At 46.1% G+C, this 13,079-nt stretch overlaps 1 protein-coding gene and 1 pseudogene across 19 annotated transcripts in view; both read right to left on the bottom strand.

Moving 5' to 3' along the window:
- The window catches only part of LOC101429205 (zinc finger protein 596-like), a 134,197-nt gene that overhangs the window by 68,402 nt on the left and 52,716 nt on the right, over window positions 1-13,079 (bottom strand). The gene's annotated exons all lie outside the window — the stretch shown is intronic.
- Window positions 547-4,350, bottom strand: LOC101430954 (puromycin-sensitive aminopeptidase pseudogene; annotated as a pseudogene).

Genomic DNA, 13,079 nt, shown 5'->3' with positions numbered 1-13,079 from the left:
GATATTGCAAGACTCCAAAATAGTTTCATTCAATGACTCTTTATGAAACACAAATGAGAAATTATAAATTCATGGGAATTCTGTGTTTTCCTTCTCTCTATTTTTGTGTCTGACCTGCAGCTAAATTATATTTATTTGAAACTATAAACTCTCTATTTGCATCTGTATGTTTCATGTATGACATTTTCCTACCTCTGAGTTGTGGTACCAAAATAAATTCTGAAATTCCTTTAAAGAAAGGTGGATTAAAGATAAATAAGCACTAAGAAAAATTAATACACCTATAAAAGCACTTATATACATTAAGGAAAACAGAATGCTAAAATTTCTGGTGAAAAGATTACTTATTATTATTATTATTATCATTACTCTCTACAATCTAATCATACAATTTACACTAATATTGTGTGTTCTTCCTAAATTTATGCAGTTTTCTAATGAAATAATATAACATTATATCTACTAGATCCTAAAGATGATTTAAAAATATAAATTCTGTTTTGAAGGATGTTAGATAGAAGACATTTTACAAGATCATTTTGATAACTTAAGTATGTAAGGTATGCAGGATGTTTTTTTTTAAGGGAATAGAAATAGTTTTGTCCCAAAGAAAAATGAAAGGTTGTTACAGAAGTGAGAAACGGGAAGATGTAGGACAATCCTGAATAGATGTAAAAAATCATAGGTTTCCAGAAAAGGGATTTTATCTGCCAAGGTCAAGAATCTTTAAGATGTGACAGGTTCATAAGATTTTTAAGAGTTTTCTTATCGGACAATATCTTCATGCAAACCAGTATTTGGTTTTCTTTTTCTTGCAATGACAAAGTATACTTTGATTGTTGATCTGCACTTAATAAGAATTTATAAATGGTTTTCCTAAAATATCTGAGTAACCTTCTTAGAAGGAAAGAGTCTGCATCTTATCAGAAAAATCTCCTGTGCATTCTATTGATCTTATTATCCTTGAATTGTTTTATTTACAAGACTTCTCACTTTTGAAATCAAGTATTTTTTTTTACCATCATGCTGCCTTTTCTTTCCCACAGTTTCATTATGCTCTATTTTATTACTATCATATTTACATTTTTACTTTTTATTTTTATTTTTTTGCTGAATTGCTGATTTTCCTTTTTCAATAGAATTTTAATTCTGGAGTGTGAGCAGGAACCAGTTAACTACATTCATTGTCCAACCCCCACTGGTTTGAAAGAAGACTCCAAATTCTTGGCATATGAATCAGCTGTTTGGTAGCTCCACTTTATTTCCACAGCTAAGCAGAAGAACTGCAGTGGCAGCATGCTCAGGGTTTACACAGTGGGTGGTGAGAACTTTCGCTGAAGCAGATACTGGTGGATGCTCTCAGCATCTCGCTTTAGCCAAGCAGCATTCAGCAGGATATTTTCACAACACTGCTGGATGGTACGCTCAACGGAAGGAGCTGGGTGACTCTCAAAGAAAGCCTTAACTTCTCCAGCCATTTTATCAACTGCAAATTCCTCAACTGATAGTTTTATTAGTCTGGATATTAAGAATCCTCCCTGGTATTGATTATAAAGCTCTTCCCAGCTGTCCTTTATAAATTTCCAGGCAGCTTTCCTTCCATGCTTGCTGCCTCCAGCCACCCCACCAATTACTGATACAGTGTCCTGTGGACGTACCTCTTCTGAAAGTGCAAAGGTGAGGACTTTTTGAATCAGTTCAGGTGAAAGAGTAGCCCCAAGGACTATTTCAACTCAGTTTTTCTCTTCCTGCATATCTGCTTGGTTGTGAAGCTTTAGCATAATGTCCAAGGTAGTGCTATCACCATGCTTCAAAACAGTCAGATAGACAGGGCTTCTTAGATCAGCAGAGAGAATCTGTTTCCCTTCCACGTGATCCTTAAACCGGCGACAGGCTTCTAATGTTGCCTTATGTCCTGTTTTTCCTAATTTGCCCAGAACCAAGCCCCTCAGGAGTGCATCTAGATGACCTTCTCCAGATTTGGGATCCCAGTCCAGTCTCTCCCCTATAGGTGAAAATACATCTTTCACAAATTCCTGGATTTCCTCATAGAAGTCTGTGTGGGATAAGAGAGTTGAGAGAATCCCCAGGTTACAGCTCAGGTCACTCCATACAGTATAAATGGGCTCATTCACAAAAGCCTCCATGACTTTTAGAACCTCTACAGTTCTAATGATTCCAGCTAGAGCCAAGGAGAAGAGGTCATTCTGTAGTCCAAGTCAATCCACAGGAGGCAGAGAAAGGTCATGAATGCCTGGTAATAAACTTTCCAGCATGGCCGAGCTATACTAGGTGCGATAAAACCCAACTGTTCCCAGGTTTCACTTCATCCACGGTCTGGTTTGACATTTTTCAAAACCACATTCATCTCTGGTTTATCCATTAGAATTTTGAGTTTGGCCTGGGTGGGATCTTCACTAGTAGAGATTGTGATAGGAACCATCCACTGAGGACAGTCTTCTCCAACATATGGTCCATTTGCCCAGAACTTCCTTTGGGACAACCTCAGTAATCTGTCATCTTCTAGCTGTTTTGCTTCAACATAAATGAGTGGGAACCCATTTGTTTGGGCCAGGTATTCATCACAGCTGCTATAGGTTTACCACTAGCATTTTCTAAACTTTCCCAGAGATCCTCTGTGGCAGCATTCTTTTGTTGGAACTTGGTTAAATACATGTTCATTCCTTTCTTAAAGTCCTTATCTCCAATGTAGTCATGCAGCATTCGGATGACAGATGCACCTTTGCTATATGAGATAGCATCAAATATCTCATCAACCTCAGCAGGATGGTCCACACTGACTTCAATAGGATGGATGGCTGTTATCTAAGGCGTCAAGTTCCTGGGCACAGGTGTAATCAGCAGAAACAAACTGAGTCCAGATATTATACTCTGAGAAGCAGTGGTCTACACACAGATATTCAATCCAGGAAGCAAAACCTCCATGTAACCAAAGATGAGTCCACCATTCCATAGTAACAAGATTTCCAAACCACTGATGGGTGAGTTCATGTCCTGCAACCAGAGCAACCCACTGGTGGGATGAAGAACAGGAATTTTTTGCATCAATAAGCAATGCAGTCTCCCTATAAGTAACAAGGCCCCAGTTCTCCATGGCACCAGCAGCAAAGTCTGCAATAGCAATGAGATCAATTTTAGGTAGAGGATAAGGAACATTGAAGTAGTCCTTGTAAAAAGGCAGGGTTTTAGCAGCAAACTCTAACGCAAATTTTCCTTGCTCTGCTTTGCCAACAAGGGTGTAAACATGAACACATATACCATCTTCTGACCTTGTTTCTACAAAGTCATATTCACCCACAACAAATGCCACCAAACATGTAGACATGACAGGTGTGTGGGCAAACTTCACTTCCACTAAATTTTCATCATCAGGGTATGGTTTCCAGTCAATTACATTTATGTTTGATAAAGCTACTCTGTCTTTAGGAACAACCAATGAAATATCGTAAGTTGCTTTGATGGCAGGTTCGTCCCAGCAAGGAAAAGCCCTTCGAGCAACAGTAGCCTCAAACTGTGTGAGAGCAACATAGTGTACCTCTCCAGAAGGGGTAGTATATTTACTTCTACAGAAACCTTTCATTTTGTCATTCAGCTCTCCAACAAAATCTATCTTCAAGGTTCCTGTGCCTGCTTGGAGAGTACTTGGAAATGACAAAGTGACTTTTTCATCTTCATTCTGATAGTTAAATCCTGTAGCATGTATTTCCTCATCTCCCTCTGGTGCATATGAAGCTGTAATAATGTCAATATCAGCACAACTCATCACAATCTGATTGGTCGCCTGCCTCACCTGGGTGGCGGCCTCCAGCTTGCCTTCGAAGGTGAAGTTCAGCAAGTGGGGCTTGAGCAAAGACTGTAGTTGATAGGAGAAATGTCAGCGGGCAGCTCGAAGGGCCTCTTCTCCGGCATCACGGTGAGGCCCAGGCTGTGGAGGTGGTGGTGGTGGCGGCGAGAGAAGCGGCTGTGGAGAAGGAAGCCGAGGGCCGAGGGAGAGCAGGCGGCGAGCAAGGGAGGGGGCGGGAGCTGCCAGCCACATCCCTCGAGCACCAGCGACCGCCTGAGGAGCGCTGCGGTCACCCCTCGGGCTGAAGTGTGGTTTGCTGGCCTGGCGAGGGGAGCGGCCGCGGTAGGCCTAATTCTGCCCCCATAAAAGGGTGGTTGGTCGGGCCCACCGCCACCCCTGAAGGAAGTTCGGCATGGGCGCAGAGTGCCCTCGGGTCTCCCCTTCTCAGCAGCCATGCTTCCGTGGCCGCCCCTCCTCCCAGATGGCGCCACCCGATGCCTTGTGGGGCGGCACCCTTCTTCTTCCTTCTCCCTGCGCAGGCGCAGGGCGGAAAATTCCAGTCTGCCCCTTTCCCCTCCCCTGACAGCAGCAACAGCCAGGCGTGGGCGGAAAAATCCAGTCTGCCCTTTTCCCTTCCCCCGACAGCAGCAACAGCCAGGCGTGGGCAGGAAACTCAAGTCTGCCCTCCACCCCAGCAACAGCAGCCACCAATCCCTAAACCCTGCCCCTTCCCCCAGCAACAGCGACAGCCAATCCCTAACCACCACCCATCCCCCGTCCAGTACCGCCCACTGACCTTTCGCCGGCAACCAACCAGAACAGGGTGTGGCTTCAACCAATCAGCCTTCCCCAGCCCCTATAAAACTGTTGCCTCTCCCTCAATAAAGTGGACTTGCGTGTTTACCTTGTGTCCGCGGTAGTTCTTCTGCCGTGCGCCCTCCAGTCCTGAGAGCCCCCGACAAGGGCCTGGCCTCCCTTGTCCCCAGTTCGTCGCCTGCTTCTCCGGGCGACCCCCACGTCGCCGGCTTCGCCGGGCGACCCCGTCAGCCGAACCGCGCAACCCCTTGTGAGACCGATCCCTTGTCTGCTGCCGGACCGACCCCTCGTCCCAAGTGGGACCAACCCCTCGTCCCAAGTGGGACCGACCCCTCGTCCAGAGGTGGACCGACCCCTCGTCCGCAGCCAGACCCCACCTCTACCGACCGAGCAAACTGTCGCAGCTGGCGCCCAACGTGGGGCAGTGCAACCCCACCTCTACCGACCAAGCAAGCCGCCGCAGCTGGCGCCCAACGTGGGGCTAAGCAACCCCACCACAGCACAACGTGGGGCAAGGCAACTCCACCACAGCCTCACTCCATAACCTGGCGGCCCCCCCCTCCTTTCTTCTCACCGCGGGGCTTCTCTCGTGCAACATTGCTGCTACCTGAGCCCTGGCTACCTCATATGATCCACGGTGGTCTGGGAGAATCGCTGGATGGCTTTCTCCTTCCATGTTGGGGGCTTATACCGACCCGCTATGATTAAGAGGAGCCTTGGATTTCTCGGGAGCACGCGCTTGCACGTCTGAAGTAACCCTACCATAGCCCTATGCTCTCCTCTCTTCTCACGCCTATCTTTTCGCTCTGCATTGCTGCTCCTGAACCTTGGTGACCTCATACGATCCACGGCAGTCTGGGAGAATCGCTGGATGGCTTTCTCCTTCCATGTCGGGGGCTTATACCGACCCGCTATGATTAAGAGGCGCCAATAAAACTCTCAGGAGCGCATGCCTGAGCACCTCCACCCCTGCCTTCACCTCTGCCTCCTCCCCTCCATGCTTGCTCCCCTTTGCCTTGCTCCACTGCTCGTCGTTCCGCCCTCCCCTCGACGGGGCCTTCTCTTGGCCCGCGACCACCGTCGGAGCCCCACCGGCTCCGACCCCTCGTCTCACCGCGCACCTTGGCTCCCATCGCCGTGCTCTCAAGGTAAGGGACCCTTTTCTTATCGGCTCCAAAAGGCCATTAGCAATGGGTAACATCCTATCTGCTAAGCAAGCCCCGCAAGTTCGGGCCCTTGCCGGTCTCCTAGACACTCACCGGTGTAAGATATCTTTGAAACAGCCCCAAGTCTTCTGTAACTGTGGCCCCCCATGCCGCCATCGCTCTCAAGCAGCTCCAGTCCCGCTAAACGGCCCGCATCCCGCCTTCCCCGGCCCGCGGCCTGCTTTCTAGCATCTAATAACGTTTCTCCTTTTGCCTCCCCATACTTCTGCGGAGCTTCCTCCTGTCTCGACCTCACTCTTCTCAGCCATCCAAAGCGTCCCTTCTCGTCCCCCGCCCCCCCTTTTTTGCTTGAACCCCCACTGCGTTGCAGATTGGGCCGCCCCATGGCGGCCCGCCCCGTTAACATCGGCCTCTCTCGCGCCCGTGGAGACTGTGGCCTTCTTGTTGCCCTCGCCTACGTCTCCACCACTCCCGACGCTGCCGCCACCACCGTCGCTGGTGCCCTGATGCGACTTGTCCTCACCGCTGTGATCCTCCAGACCATCACACAGTCTGCCTCTACCGCTCTTCGCCGCCAAGAAGAGATCGACTACCTGTAATGAGCTGTCATTTGGGACTTTTAACGGCAGATGGACCTTATAGCCACCGAGATCAACGAGAATTGGACATTGGTCACCCTTGCTTGCAACGGCAAGATACCGCCCCCCAAATTGTACATTTGTATCCCTGTCATACTCACCTCCCTCTTCAGCCCCGCTTCCCTCATTGCTTACTGCCTCTTGGGCCTCGGCTACTTGTTGCTGCTGCCATCCTGGCCCTTATTTGAAAAGAAGGGGGAAATGCGGTCACCCCTCGGGCTGAAGTGTGGTTTGCTGGCCTGGCGAGGGGAGCGGCTGTGGTAGGCCTAATTCCACTGCCCCCATAAAAGGGTGGTTGGTCAGGCCCACCGCCACCCCTGAAGGAAGCTCGGCATGGGCGCAGAGTGCCCTCGCGTCTCCCCTTCTTGGCAGCCATGCTTCCGCGGCCACCCCTCCTCCCAGATGGCACCACCCGATGCCTTGTGGGGTGGCACCCTTCTTCTTCCTTCTCCCTGCGCAGGCGCAGGGCGGAAAATTCCAGTCTGCCCTTTTCCCCTCCCCTGACAGCAGCAACAGCCAGGCGTGGGCGGAAAAATCCAGTCTGCCCTTTTCCCTTCCCCCGACAGCAGCAACAGCCAGGCGTGGGCGGGAAACTCAAGTCTGCCCTCCACCCCAGCAACAGCAGCCACCAATCCCTAAACCCTGCCCCTTCCCCCAGCAACAGCGACAGCCAATCCCTAACCACCACCCCTCCCCCGTCCAGTACCGCCCACTGACCTTTCACCGGCAACCAATCAGAACAGGGCGTGGCTTCGACCAATCAGCCTTCCCCAGCCCCTATAAAACTGTTGCCTCTCCCTCAATAAAGTGGACTTGCGTGTTTACCTTGTCTCCGCGGTAGTTCTTCTGCCGTGCGCCCTCCAGTCCTGAGAGCCCCCGACAAGGGCCTAGCCTCCCTTGTCCCCAGTTCGTCTCCTGCTTCTCCGGGCGACCCCCTCGTCGCCAGCTTCGCCGGGCGACCCCGTCAGCCGAACCGCGCAACCCCTTGTGAGACCGATCCCTCGTCTGCTGCCGGACCGACCCCTCATCCCAAGTGGGACTGACCCCTCGTCCCAAGTGGGACCGACCCCTCGTCCAGAGCTGGACCGACCTCTCGTCCGCAGCCAGACCCCACCTCTACCGACCAAGCAAACCGTCACAGAGTGCCACCCAGGAGCCTGGAGGGGGGCGGGGGAGAGACCCAGCCTGAGCGCCAGGGGCCCGGAGAGGCAGTGCAGGAGGGCGGGCTGGGAGGGAACAGGAGGAGGGCTGGCAGCCGTCCTTTTTAATTATACAATCTTCTATTGTCACTTTCATTGGGTAGGGAACTAAATATTGTTTCACAGTTTCCCATGATCCTATTTAAGAAAATGTTAAAACCTGACAGCATTTTACTGTTTCCTTCCAAAAATGGAACCATAAAAGATATCTTCTTGACCTCGAAATCTCATTCTGATTTTCCAGAGGAACTCATTTAATCCTTGCAAAAGGAGAGGTACTAAAACTAATTCATGAGAGGGGCAAGATGGCGGCTGAGTGAACTTCCCTGTTAGGGTCTCCTGCAGAGACTCGGCTGGGCGGCGTTGGAGATTCTTTGGGACTGGGTTGTTTCGGGATTTTTGCTGGTCCGGAGGTGTCTGCACATCGATTTGGAGGGAAGGTAACAGAGAGGATCCGTCTGTGAAGTATACACAGAGATCCCGGCTACGTGTGGAGGATTCCCTCCTTGAGTAGGCGGAACTGAGGCATCTAGCACCGCGGGGGCGGGGGGAGCCGTGGCGGCCGGGGGGGGGCCGGGCCGAGCCCAGCGGCGGGGTTTCTGTTCTTTGTTTTTTTTTTTGTTTTTTTTTTTGGAGCCTCTGCAGTACTGGGGAGTTTGTGGGCCCTGGGCAGCCTATTGGGGGGGGTTGGTGGGAAGGGAGGTGCTTGCAGACCCATTTGGGCAGACAGACAGGGGTTTTAGGGCAAAGCGGGGGGAATTTGTGATTGCGGACACAAACAATAGCGTTTCCGCCTAGAGCCACGCCCCACCCCCCCAAGCCCGGCTGCTGACCTACAGCAGTCTCAAAGTGATAGCAACAAAGAGACGCTACCAGGGTCTCACGAGGTGGCAGACGTTTGGAAGCTGATTAGGGGAATATTATGCGAAGCGTGGGAATTTCGGGTTTGGACTCTGTTATTAGCGTTTCTGGCTGGAGCCCCTCCCCCAAACCTGGATATTTGATCTGAGTCATTAAATTGGCTGCAGCCTAGAGGAGCCCCCAGGTGGACGTTCCCGGGGACCACAGGGTGGGAGGGTTCCTAAAGTCAATTGGTGATATATCCACACAATAGACCCTAGTAAGTGAGTGAATTGTAGGACACAGAACACAGGATAGAGCTTGTGGATGAGACCTCACCCATAGGGCTGGCACCCAGCTGCGGGGATCCCTGAAGGCTGTGATGCACTGTGGTGCTCCCAGGATTCCGGTTAACTGGACTCGAGGTTGCAAGGTCTGAGTTCCCTGGACTATGGCGGCCCACACGCCAGAGACTCACACCTCTTGAGGCCTCAATACCTCAGACTGTCCATCCCTGAATCCACCACACCCTGAGGTTCATCTGAGGCCCTTGAATGTCCTAGACCTCAACGTTTGCGTTTTTTCTTCTTTGTTTTATTTTGTTTTTATTTTTATTCTATTTCTATTTTTTTTTATTCTAGTTTTTTAATGTTCTGATTCCTGGCATTGCATTATCCCCTAGTCTTTTCTCCCAGCATATCCCCCAAAGTCTCTTTTTCTTTTTTTTTTTAAATCCTCTCTTTCTTGTCCCTGATCTTCTTGTTATTCTATTTTATCTTAACAATACAATAGGTCCTGCAGGAAACACCTCACATTTGCTGGGTTTCCTCATCCTCCACTGCCTCATTTCTCTGTGAATAGATTTAGGCTATCTACACTATCCCCTCTCCCCTACAACTTGATATCCGCCACCATCTGCTATCTCTCCTATATTCCACCTCCCTTTCTTTGATCCACAAAGCGTCTAACTCTTAATTTCTAATACCTTTGTTTAGTTTTCCATCTGGTATCCGCCCTTGAAACTATTACCTTTCTTTTCTCTTTCCCTTTCTCACGAAAACAATAGGTTCTTAGTATGTACCATATCCCTCCCATATTCAGTCGTCTACCTCATTGTAGGTACTTTCTTACTACTATAACTCTACACAATTTACATGATCTAACCTCCATCCTCCCAGAACTCATATTGAGGCTTTGTTAACATATATCACCAATACTACTTTACACTTTTTCCTTTCTTACACAATTGCCTTTCCCCAGCACTAATACTTTCCTTTAAAGTGAACTTAACCAGCAATAAGAAATTGGAATAGGAAGAACAAAGTGACAAAGAGAAGATATAACACTTACGTAAAAACAACAGCTAATTAATCTCCAAGACTAGACAAAGAAGCTACGGAACTGATTAAACCCGTCAAGGAAAAATGATGACAAGACAGCAACAAAAATCTACAAACCAAACCAGTAATCAGGAAAACATGGCTGAATCCAATCAACAAACTAAAAATCAGGAAGGGGAGCAGAACTTCACACAAGCAATGAAAGATCTCAGAACATTTATCACCAACAAATTTGATGAAGTAATGAAAGAGATTAACAACATGAACACAACACTTGGAGGGGAAATTGCAGACATGCACAAAAAAATAACAGATATGATGGAAATGAACACCACAATTCAAGAAATCAAAAATACAATTGCAGCAAATATCAGCAGACTAGAAGAGGCAGAGCAGAGAATTAGTGGTGTGGAAGACAGTGCATTGGAAATCAAACAGATAGTAGAAGTGGACAATAAAAAGGTAGAAAAAATCCAGATAGGACTTAGGGACCTGAATGATAATGCAAAACGCTCAAACATACGTATAATAGGCATTCCAGAAGGAGAAGAGAAGGGAAAGGGGTCAGAAGGAGTGTTGCAGGAAATAATGACTGAAAACTTCCCAAATCTACTGAAAGAGACAGATGTACATATCCAAGAAGCACAGCGCACTCCACTGGTCATAAACCCCAACAGGCCCACCCCAAGACATATACTTGTCAAATTATCCAATGCTCAAGACAAAGAGAAAATCCTAAAAGCAGCAAGAGAAAAGAAAACCATCACATACAAGGGAAGCTCCATAAGATTAAGTGCTGATTTCTCATCTGAAACAATGGAGGCAAGAAGGCAGTGGTATGATATAGTCAAGGTACTAAAGGAAAAAAATTTCCAACTAAGAATACTCTATACAGCTAAACTAGCATTCAAAAATGATGGAGAGTTCAAAATATTCACAGATAAACAAAAACTGAAAGAGTATATCAATAAGAATCCTCCCTTTCAAGAAATTCTTAAGGGCGTTCTGCAGGAAAAAAGGAAAAAACAGGACAGTCAGAGATGGAGGAGAGTGTAAGAGCAACAAAAAAGACAAAAATAGAAGGGGAAAATAAAATAATACAAATAAAATGTAACAAACACAAATCCAACCAAAATATGGCTACCACAAATAATTCTCTGAACGTAATAACACTGAATGTCAACGGATTAAACTCACCTATCAAAAGATTCAGACTGGGACACTGGAGAAGGAAATATGACCCATCTATATGCTGTCTACAAGAGACACATCTTTGACCCAGAGATGCATGGAGATTGAAAGTGAATGGCTGGAAAACAATCATACAAGCAAACAACAACCAAAAAAAGGCAGGAGTAGCTATATTAATATCAGACAAAATAGACTTTAAATGCAAAACAATTGTGAGAGACAAAGAAGGATACAACATTTTAGTGAAAGGGACAATCTTTCAAGAAGATCGAACGATCATAAATATTTATGCTCCTAACAAGGGTGCCTCTAAATACGTGAGACAAATGCTGGAAAAACTAAGTGAAAAAATAGATGCATCTACAATTATAGTGGGGGATTTTAATACACCACTATCAACTCTGGACAGAACATCTCAAAAGAGAATCACTAAAGAAACAAAATATTTGAACAGTATATTAGAAGAGCTGGATCTAATAGACATATATAGATCATTACACCCAAACACAGCAGGATATACATTTTTCTTAAGTGCACATGGAACATTCTCCAAGATAGACCATATGCTAGGCCACAAAGAAAGGCTTAATGAATTCAGAAAGATCAAAATCATACAAAACAATATCTCTGACCACAGTGGAGTGAAGGTGGAAATTCGCAAGGGACGGAGGCCCAGACTTCACACCACAATTTGGAAATTAAACAGCACACTCTTAGAAAAACAGTGGGGCAAAGAGGAAATCTCAAAAGAAATCAATGACTATCTTGAAACAAATGATAATGATAACACAACATACCAAAATTTATGGGATGCAGCAAAAGCAGTACTGAGAGGGAAATTTATAGCCATAAATTCACATATCAAAAAAGAAGAAAGAGCAAAAATTGAAGAACTAACTGCAGTTTTGACGGAATTAGAAAAACAACAACAAAGTAACCCAACAGGAAGAAGAAGGAAGGAAATAACAAAGAGAAGAGCAGAACTAAATGAAATAGAAAATAAGAAAGCACTTGAAAAAATAAACAAGACCAAGAGCTGGTTTTTGAGAAGATCAACAAAATTGACAAACCTTTAGTGAGACTAACAAAGAAAAAAAGAGAAAAGATGCAAATACACAAAATAAGAAATGAGAAAGTTGATATCACCACTGACCATACAGAAATAAAGACTATCATAAAAATATACTTTGAAAAACTATATACCAACAAAAATGACAATTTAGAGGAAATGGACAAATTCCTAGAAACACATAAGCAGCCCATATTGACAAAAGCAGAAATTGACGATCTTAACAAACCAATCACAAGCAAAGAGATAGAATCAGTCATTAAAAATCTCCCAACTAAGAAGACACCAGGGCCAGACGGCTTCACAGGTGAATTCTACAAAACATTCCGGAAAGAACTAACACCAATCCTGTTGAAACTATTCCAAAAAATCGAAACAGAAGGAACATTGCCGAACTCCTTCTATGATGCCCACATTATCCTAGTACCAAAGCCAAACAAAGACATCACAAGAAAGGAAAATTACAGACCAATTTCTCTAATGAACCTAGACACAAAAATCCTTAACAAAATACTTGCTAATCGTATTCAACAACACATTAAACGTATTATACACCACGACCAAGTGGGATTCATCCCAGGTATGCAAGGATGGTTCAACATAAGAAAACCAATCAATGTGATACACCATAGAAACAGATTGAAGGAAAAAAATCACACGATTATATCTATAGATGCAGAAAAGGCATTTGACAAAATACAGCACCCTTCTTGATAAAAACACTCCAAAAGATCGGAATACAAGGAAACTTTTTCGACATGATAAAGAATATATATGAAAAACCTACAGCCAACATTGTTTACAATGGCGAAATCCTGAAATCCTTCCCTCTAAACTCAGGAACAAGACAAGGATGCCCATTGTCTCTGCTCCTATTTAACACTGTCTTGGAAGTACTTGGTGAGCACTGAGGCAAGAACCAGATATAAAAGGCATTCAAATTGGAAAGGAAGAATTCAAAATTTCATTATTTGCAGTTGACATGATCCTATACATAGAAAACCCTGAGAGATCT

The sequence above is a fragment of the Dasypus novemcinctus genome, chromosome 16 (genome assembly GCF_030445035.2).
Source record: "Dasypus novemcinctus isolate mDasNov1 chromosome 16, mDasNov1.1.hap2, whole genome shotgun sequence".
Classification (NCBI taxonomy): Eukaryota; Metazoa; Chordata; class Mammalia; order Cingulata; family Dasypodidae; genus Dasypus; species Dasypus novemcinctus.
This window is presented reverse-complemented; position numbering and strand designations above follow the sequence as displayed.